The sequence below is a fragment of the Dioscorea cayenensis genome, chromosome 20 (assembly GCF_009730915.1).
Source record: "Dioscorea cayenensis subsp. rotundata cultivar TDr96_F1 chromosome 20, TDr96_F1_v2_PseudoChromosome.rev07_lg8_w22 25.fasta, whole genome shotgun sequence".
Classification (NCBI taxonomy): Eukaryota; Viridiplantae; Streptophyta; class Magnoliopsida; order Dioscoreales; family Dioscoreaceae; genus Dioscorea; species Dioscorea cayenensis.
In genome coordinates this window covers 23,261,187-23,270,976 of record NC_052490.1, presented here as the reverse complement: position 1 = coordinate 23,270,976, position 9,790 = coordinate 23,261,187, and positions in this window count along the sequence as shown.

Here is a 9,790-nt window from a genome sequence, read left to right as displayed (position 1 = left end):
CTCCTATAAAAACCTTAAGCATCAACTAGGAGGGATACTTGACACACTCTCCAGGGAACAACAATTATTTGAGCAAGCAAGTCAAGTTCCTTATAGAGAATATGTGGTAGTGAATGACAATGAAGAAGTGGGGCGGAACGAGTATGATGTTGTCGAGGTTGAGAGGATACAAGAAGAACCGTTCACTCAATATGATGATTGTTTGAGTGGACAGTATGCTTTGTGAGCAAGAGATGATGCAAGGAGAGTTGGTGAAGACAGATTGTTTTCAAGTTGAAATTGAAGAAGAAGCAACAACTAAGGTAATGGAACACGCATCTCTCTTTGGGATTGATCAATTCATAAATTGCAAGAAAAAGATTTTGGGTTAGGAAGAAGATGTGGGTAGGAGATTGAAGCCATCCAATGAGCCACCTGTGCTATGCTTGGACAATTCCCAACCCAAATTGTTTCCTTGGAGGCCAAAGGTAAGATGGTTGGACTCTCCAACAAATATTCCACCCCGGCAAGTAGATTTTTGGTTTAAAAGAAGTAGCTATGCAATATCTAGTCGGGAGGAACATACTCTTTTCAAGCCTCCATAAGGTAAAGAAGAGGTACGTCAAGCTTAGTGACATAAAACAAGCGCTTCTTGGGAGGCAAACCAAGCAATTACTGTTTTCCTAGTTTTTAGTTTAGTGTTTGCATGAATAAGACCTTGAGTGTTGGTGTTTTGATTCTTATAGGCCATTGCTATGCTTTTCTTGTGGACCGTTGGTGTTATCTTGTGCTTTCATGTGTTTTGGTGAAGTTTTGGTCGTTTGAGCTATTTCACATGTTTTTCACTGGTAAAACTTACATATTAGGGCAGGCTCTGAGTGTGTAAACATGTTAAAAACTTTTCTGCAGATCCTGCAGAATTTTCTAAGGCATCCAGAGAAAACACACGGGTGTGTGGAATTTCCACAGGCCCGTGGATTTGCACTCCTAGCTCATCCAGAAAAGGCACATGGGCGTGCGGCTGCCCCTGTGAACGACCATGCGACTATCACACGCCCGTGGGTAATTTTCCGCGCAGGCGTGTGAATTCTGCGAGTTGGGCAATTTATCCCGAGATCACACGGGGCGTGGACTCGCCCCGTGAGGCGACTCTGTGAACCACACGGGCGTGGGTAATTTTCGCCGCCCGTCGCGAATCTCTGTAGAGGATCTCTCCATCCCGAGAAGACACAGGGGCGTGTGTTTACTCCTGTGAGTTGGGCCTGTGAATGTCCATGCCCGTGTGGAATTTTCGCACGGGCGTGGGTCTTAGAGAATTTTCTCGGTTGCATGGAGAGTCCACGAGGGCGTCGTCTGCCCACGTGGGTCGGGCACTACAGCGTGTGTAATTTTTCACTGCCTGGTGTGGATTCTGAGATATGCTAGAACCGCGAGGTTTTTCTTTAAAAATCTTTTCGGGTTTCTTCATCTTTTCACCCTCATACGTTTTGAGAACATATCCTTGCTCTCTCCTGACCTCTCACCGTCATTTTAGAGGGTTGTTAATTGAGTTTTTCCGGCCGTTTTCTAGTCTTTTCATTCTCATTTTGTCGGTAAGCTTCTTTTTCTCTTTTCTTTGCCAATCTTCATTTATTTTTGCGAGCACCGACGTCATCTTCACCGACAATGAAAAGCAGATGTACTAGTTATTGACACCGACACTTGAGGCATCTTTACCGTCTTTGTTCTTATTTTTTTCGCATTTTTCTTTTTTACGCATTTTATTTTTGGATTTGTATACTCAGAAAGGATTTTCCTTTTGAGTTTAGTTTCATTTTGTTGTCTCGAGTTGTATTCATTGCTCTATCTTTTGTATACTCGAGTTGTTTTTGTTTTATTGAGCTTCACTGAACCCTCTCATGTATGCGTGCAGATGGTCTTGTCATCATGGGAATTGAGACTTTGTCATGGGCACGACCAAGTTGCTTTGGCACTTGCCCGTGTGAGCTTCACAACCCGTCGGAACATTACGCCCAAGTACTTAGCTCCATCAAAACGCCATACTAGGAGTCAGGGAAGTATTGTTTTGATTGCTTTCCCCACATATATTCTTCATTGATATACATTATGAGTGGGCTTGCATGTGTACATTGAGGACAATGTACAACTTAAGTGTGGGGGGGAGTTTCATAGTGCACACATCTTTTTTTATTGTTCTTGATTGTTATATGCTCACATAGCCAATGGCGGTTCACCTTAGTTGCAATGATTGTATTCTTAAGTCTAGGAGAATTGTTAACATTGAATGTTTTCATGCTCTAGTTCTTGCTTGAATTTTTAGAAATTTTTGCCCGATTTACACTTAGTGCACTACTCATTTTTTTTAAACTCTTTTGGAAACTCAAGTTCGATGTTAAAGGGACTAGTTATAGTTGTTTCTTGTGCTAAATTCAAAAAAAAATAAAAAAAAATGAAAAGAAAGAACAAAATAGTTTTATTGTTTAGTTGTGCTATTGGGTGAAAAGAGCTACCACCTATGAAGTATGAAGCTACTCTCATAAGTCGGATACTAATTATGCCCTAATGAGAGAAAGAGCTATCTCATGGGATGAGTGAAAGCTACCACCCCGGTAGAAAGAGCTACCACCTCGAAAAGTGTGAAAAACCTAAGCGGCCGCTTGGGAAAGGGCTACCTTAGATGATGTGTGAAGCTACTACAATTTTTGAAATGTTCGTTGTTTTCTTGTTGTAGATAAATAAGTCCCTTATACTTAGAGCTTTGAGGAGTATACTTTGGGTTGACTTGAGTGAGTTCACACACTTACACGATTTTGGGTTTGTTGTCCTTTTTTATTCAAGTTTTTAGCTAGAGCATTGATTTTTCCTATTTCGTGTTGAAATTTTCCTTTCTTGTAGAATGCACTCTTTGTATGCTTTGGTGCACCTAAGGCCAAGCACTTCCAATATTTCCTTCATCCATGCGCATAACATTTTAATTTTCGCTTGAGGACAAGCAAAAGCTTAAGTGTGGGAGAGTTTGATAAGTGCTTGTGTGATATGAATGCGAAGCATTATTTCCTTACGTTGAGCATTACTTTCCTCGGGTTTTTACACTAATATGTGTGTTTTTATGTTACTTTCGTGCATGTAGGGTTGTGAAACCAATTATGAAGGAAAGAAGCCAATGTGAATCACAATGCACCGATTTTGGACGAAATCTTGCTAAAGTTCAAACGCGATTTTTGGACGAGATGCTAGAGTGTGTGCCAACCTCCCCGTATTTGAGTTTACACAACCATTTGGAGGGGCACAAGGGCAGTCACACTCAAGCATTCCGACTTATGCACATAGAACAAGATCTCCACACATATTTGAGTTTACACAACCATTTGGAGGGGAACAGCCGGCCGAGAAATCAGAGAGACAGAGAATCCACACGGGCATATGGAAATTATCCACGCCCGTGTGGAAATTCCGCACGGACGCGTGTACCGTCCACGCCCGTGGAGTCACCCGATTCCAGCCCTATTTAAAGCCGATTCAACCCCGATTTTCATATTCTTTTCTACATCTTTTCCCCAACTTGCGAGAGGTTTTCGGCTAGGGTTTCGAGGGGTATTGGCCAAGGTTTTGGAGAGGTTCTACAGCTCTGACATCGTGATTCCATTAGGAAGAAGGTTGGTAGGGAAGCTTCGATCGAGGCGTATCCTGTACCGGACGAAGGAATCCTTGGACGACGAGTAGAGGACTTTCCACAAGACCATCGACACGACCATCTAGGGGGTTTCTTTATGGATTCATTGCTTTTACATTCTATTTATTTGATTGTACTTAGCTCCATGGAGAGCTAAACCCCTAGTGGGTACTTGGGTGATTGTGAACCCTAGGATGTATTCATTTCATTGAACGTCTTTATTATGCTTTCAATAAATTGATGTTTATTGTGAGTTCCAACCTTGAATGCTTTATTGTATGAACATTTCCCCTAGAGTGACACTAGGGTTGAGAGTTCTTGTTGGTAACCTTGTGAGTGAGTGACACACCACGAGCGTTAAACAAAGCTAGGTTGGAGAGGGTTGAGAGGGTGAGTTGAGAGGTACAGGAGCATCCCCTTTCCCCTCCGGCGTGATAGATTCTACCTCCGTTCCTTGAGTTCTTTGCGACCATAATAGAGTGAGTGGTCTAAGGGATGAACCTCCGCTGGGGCCTAGTTACGCGTGCAATGGAGTGAAGCGTTGAGCGGATCTTAGTATCTAGGGCTTAATTGTGGCTAGGGAGCTTCCGCCTGGACCAAAGGTTTAGGTCTATAATTAGGAAGCGATTTATCACTTGGAATCGCTAGAGCTCATTGCAACTTTATTCGAGTGCGAGGTTGAGAGGTTATTTAATCTTTCCTCCGGGACATGAATAGAATTAGGCATAGTTGACCTTAGATTTGGGACTATGTATGTAAGGATTTCCATGACTCACCATTGCATTGATTAGGAAGCATAATAGAGAGTTCTTGCACTTGAAATGATTTTCCTAGGTGAAGCATCATCCGAGTACCCCATCTTTATCGATTGCCTTGCCTCCTCCTTACTTTTGCTCTCTTACTTGTTGCTTTTAATTATTGAGAATTGAATCATTATCACACTTATCATTGTTGATACTCCACATTGCTAAGAATCGAATTAAGTGTCTTTACTCCCTACTCCCTGTGGATTCGACCCCGCTCACCCGGGATTATTACTTCAACAAACCCGTGCACTTGTGGGATATAAGCAAGGGGTACTTGTCAGCTCACATAGCCAATGGCGGTTCACCTTAGTTGCAAGGATTGTATTCTTGAGTTTAGGAGAATTTCTAACATTGAATGTTTTCATGCTCTAGTTCTTGCTTGAATTTCTAAGAATTTTTGCCCGATTTACACTTAGTGCACTACTCACTTTTTAAACTCTGTTGGAAACTCAAGTTCGATGTTAAAGGAACTAGTTATAGTTGTTTCTTGTGTTAAATTCTGAAAAGAAAATGGAAAGAGAAAGAACAAAATTGTTTTATTGTTTATTTGTGCTTGTTGGGTGGAAAGAGCTACCACCTATGAAGTATGAAGCTACTCTCATAAGTCGGATATTAGCTATGCCCTAATGAGAGAAAGAGCTATCTCATAGGATGAGTGAAAGCTACCACTCCGGTAGAAAGAGCTACCACCTCGAAAGTTTGAAAGCCACCTTAGCGGCCGCTTTGGAAAGGGCTACCTTAGAGGATGTGTGAAGCTACTACTATTTTTGAAATTGTTGTCACTTGTGTAGTTAAATAAGTTCCTTATACTTAGAGCTTTGAGGAGTATACCTTGGGTTGACTTGAGTGAGTCCACACACTTTCACGATTTCGGGTTTGTTGTCCTCTTTTATTCAAGTTTTTATCTAGAGTTTCGATTTTTCACATTTAGTCTTGAAATTTCCCTCACTTGTAGAATGCTCACTTTGTATACTTTCGTGAACCTAAGGCCAAGCACTTCCAATATTTTCTTCATTGATGCACATAACGTTTTAATTTTTGCTTGAGGACAAGCAAAAGCTTAAGTGTGGGGGAGTTTGATAAGTGCTTGTGCGATATGGATGCGAAGCGTTCCTTCCTTATGTTGAGCATTACTTTTCTCAGGTTTTTACACTAATATATTTATTTTTATGTTACTTTTATACAGGTAGGGTTGTGAGGCCAAGTATGAAGGAAAAAAGCCAATGTGGATTACAATGCACCGATTTTGGAGGAAATCTTGCTAAGGTTCAAACGCGAAGACATAGGTCGATGTGAGGTGCTAGAGTGTGTGCCAACCTCCTCGTATTCGAGTTGGCACATCCATTTTGAGGGGCACAAAAGCAGTCACACTCGGGCATTCCGACTTATGCACTTAGAACAAGAGCTTCACCAACGTTCCTATCATTGGAGATGGAAGTGATCCACGACGTGAACGTGTGCCCGTTTACATTACTCCGATGAAAGTATGGATTCAGGAATATATTCAGGTTGGATACTGTAGCAGAGCACTACAACAACACGGTAGAAAGTACTGTAACAGCACTGTTTACAGTCGGCTGAGAAAATAGGAGTTCAGAGGATCCATGCCCGTGTAGTCGCCCGATTCCAGCCCTATTTAAAAGCCAAATCACCACCGATTTTAGTATTCTTTTCTCCATCTTTTCCCCAACTTGAGAGAGCGCTTTGGCTAGGGTTTCGAGGGGTATTGGCCAAGGTTTTGGAGAGGTTCTATGACTTCGACATCGTCATTCCTTAGGAAGAAGGTTGGTATGGGAGCTTCCGTCGAGGCGTATCCTATACCGGACGAGGGAATCCTTGGACGACGAGTAGAGGACTCTCCACAAGACCATCGACATGACCATCGAGGCGGTTTCTTTATGGATTTATTGCTTTTACATTCTATTTCTTTGATTGTACTTAGCTCCATGGAGAGCTAAACCCCTAGTGGTTACTCGGGTATTGTGAACCCTAGGATGTATTTGTTTCTTTGAACCTCTTTATTATGCTTTCAATAAATTGATGTTTATTGTGAGTTCCAACCTTGAATGCTTGATTGTATGAACATTTCCCCTAGAGTGACACTAGGGTTGAGAGTTCTTGTTGGTAACCTTGTGAGTGAGTGACACATCACGAGCGTTAGATAAAGCTAGGTTAGAGAGGGTTGAGAGGGTGAGTCGAGAGGTACAGTAGCATCCCCTTTCCTCTCCGACGTGATAGATTCTACCTCCGTTCCTCGAGTTCTTTGCGGCTCTAATAGAGTGAATGGTCTAAGGGATGAACTTCCGCTGTTTCTTAGTTACACGTGCAACGGAGTGAAGCGTTGAGGTGATCTTAGTATCTAGGGCTCAATTGTGGTCAGGGACCTTCCACCTGGACCAAAGGGTTAGGTCTATAATAAGGAAGAGATTTATCACTTGGAATCCCTATAGTTCATTGCAACTCTATGCGAATGTGAGGTGCTGAGATTGTTCGATTTCTCCTCCGGGACATGTATAGAGTTAGGCATAGTTAACCTTAGATTTGGGACTATGTAATTAAGGATTTCCACAACTCACCATTGCATTGATTAGAAAGCATAATAGAGGGTTCTTGCACTTGAAACAATTATCCTAGGCGGAGCATTATCCGGGTACCCCATCTTTATCGATTGTCTTATCCCCTTCTTTAGTTTTGCTCTCTTACTTGTTGTTTTTATTGTTGAGAATTGAATCATTATCACACTCATTATCGTTGATCTTTTACATAGCTTAGAATCGAATTAAGTATTTTTATTCCCTACTCCCTGTGGATTCGATACCCACTCACCCGGGATTATTACTTCGACAAACCCGTGCACTTGCGGGATATACGCAAGGGGACCTTATCATTGTGAAGCACACACAACCCACATTGGCGGTGTCCATGCCTAGTTCTCAAGTCCCATAATGACAAGACCATCTGCCTGCATACAGAAGGGATTTCAGTGAAGCTCAATAAAAATAAAAATCGCTCGAGTATATAAAAGATAAGGCAATGAATACAAATCGAGACAACAAAATGAAAGTAAAAGACATAATCAGAAGGAAAATCCTTTCTGAGTAGTGCAAGTCTAGCAACAATACAAAATAAAATACAGAAACAAGAAAGAAATAAAGAAAAAGAAAGACGCATTAAGCGTCGATGTCTGGCTGGGATTCTGTTGTTGCTGTTGCTGCTAGTGGTGATGATGTACTATATGGATCAACTGATGCTGGGATGGGTGATGGTGATGTCGGAGATGCCTGAGGGGTCCTCGGCCTCAGAACAAATGGGCAGGAAACGTCTCGCTCAAGGATCTGCTATAAAGTATCAAAATGTGCCATAAATTCTGTATACTGGATAACCTGTGTCATTCGAAACTTGGTGATCTCTGTGCGAAGCACCCCTACAACACTCTCGAGCCTTTCAAAATGATCATAGGTTCAAGAAGGTGAAAACATGCACACAGGGGGTTGGCTACTATGCCGTAGGAGACGCTCGGTCTCCATCGGTGTAGGTTGAGGCTCGGGGGCAGGCTGAGAACCCTCGGCATCATCACCCTCACCCTCGACTATCTCTGGGGCGGGTGTAATCAAAGTATACACTCCTAGCTGAACCTTGCAAATAATCCCCATTAACCTCGTCGTCTTTGTGCCCAGGGGGCAGGTATACTCGCCTTCTCGGCTCCTCGAATTGCGTCGAAGAAACCTATACCCATAACTAGTCTCATGATGTAGGGGCCTGAGAATATCACTCATAATCTGACATACTGCCCCTGATGTCGTATATACTCTACCATGATGTGTCCCATGTGTATCGGTGTGCTTTGTACCATCGAACAGAGATATAGCAGCTCCTATCGACTGAGCACAATGGTGTTGTCACCACAACCGTTAACTGACCTACTCAGAATGGCGTGTATGTACTTGTAACTTGGCCGGGAGAGATATGTGGCCTTAGACACCCTGGGCTCATACTGCCCCTGTCCACATAGCGCTCTGTATGCGCGCTGCGGTGTCAACGCGCCAGGGTAATCCGTAGGCAACTACTTGTAGTCATCTGTATCCGTAAATGCCGTATCATAAAGTCCCAATCTAATCGAGAACTAGGTGACTGACATGCTGTGATGCTATCCGAGTGCTCTAAACTGTATAGTATCTATGCTGTCAAAACTCAAATAAGAGCGGTAAAACTCTAATGATGATAACACCTCGAACGTCAACATACGGATCACAGGATCTAATATGGCTAGCAACTCACTCCATTCACCTACCACAAGCATCTCCTCTATCTCCTCTACCATGTCACATGTCCCCTGAACCTCTCTCACGTCATCCATGTTGGGGAAACGTGTCTGTCGAAACCTTAGCTTTGCCAATCTTTGAATCATGAATTCCATCTGTTCGGATTTAGGTGATGACTCATTCGGATGATTCTCAATTGCCTCTTCGACCGAGCTGCCATGTCTATAATAATTAAAGAACAATCAATCAAAGAAGTTGACAAAATAATATAGTAGAAATCCACACGGTCGTGTGGAATTTCCACACCCCCGTATGGATCTTCGGGGCACGAAAACCGCACGGCTGCAAGTTAAAAACTCAAAAATACATCATAAAATCATTTCTAATTCCTTTCTAAACATGAATACCCCTTCTAATTGTAGAAACAAACCAACATTCTCCATTTCAATATCAAATATGATGAAGAAAAGATAGAATTAAGGGTTACCGACGAGATGAACTTAAAAACTTTGAATTCGGCCAGAAAACTCGAATAAATCTCCTTAAATCAATGGTGTGAGGTTAGGAGAGGGATTAGAAGTGTTCTCTGAGTAATTAGGAGGATGAGAATGAAGAAGAATGAAAGGACTCTGACACATCCGTATATGTGTGTAAACCGCAAGTGCACGGGTGTCGAAGTAATAATCCCGAGATGAGTGGGTATCGTATCCACAAAGAGTAGGGATAAAGACACTTAAGTTGTTTCTTAACTAATATAGAAGATGAATAGTGATAAGTGTGACAAAATATGAAATAACGAAGATAAAAGCAACAAGATAGAGAACACAGGTAAAGGAGCAGGTAAGGCAATCGATAAAGATGGGATACCCGGATATTGATCCGACTAGGACAATCATTTCAAGTACAAGAACCCTCTATTATACTTCCTAATTGATGCAACAATGAGTCGTGCAAATCTTTAATTACATGATCCCAAATCCAAGGTCAACCATGCCTAACTCTATACATATCCCGGAGGACAGATTGAATAACCTCTCAACCTCGCACTCGCATAGAATTGCAATGAGCTC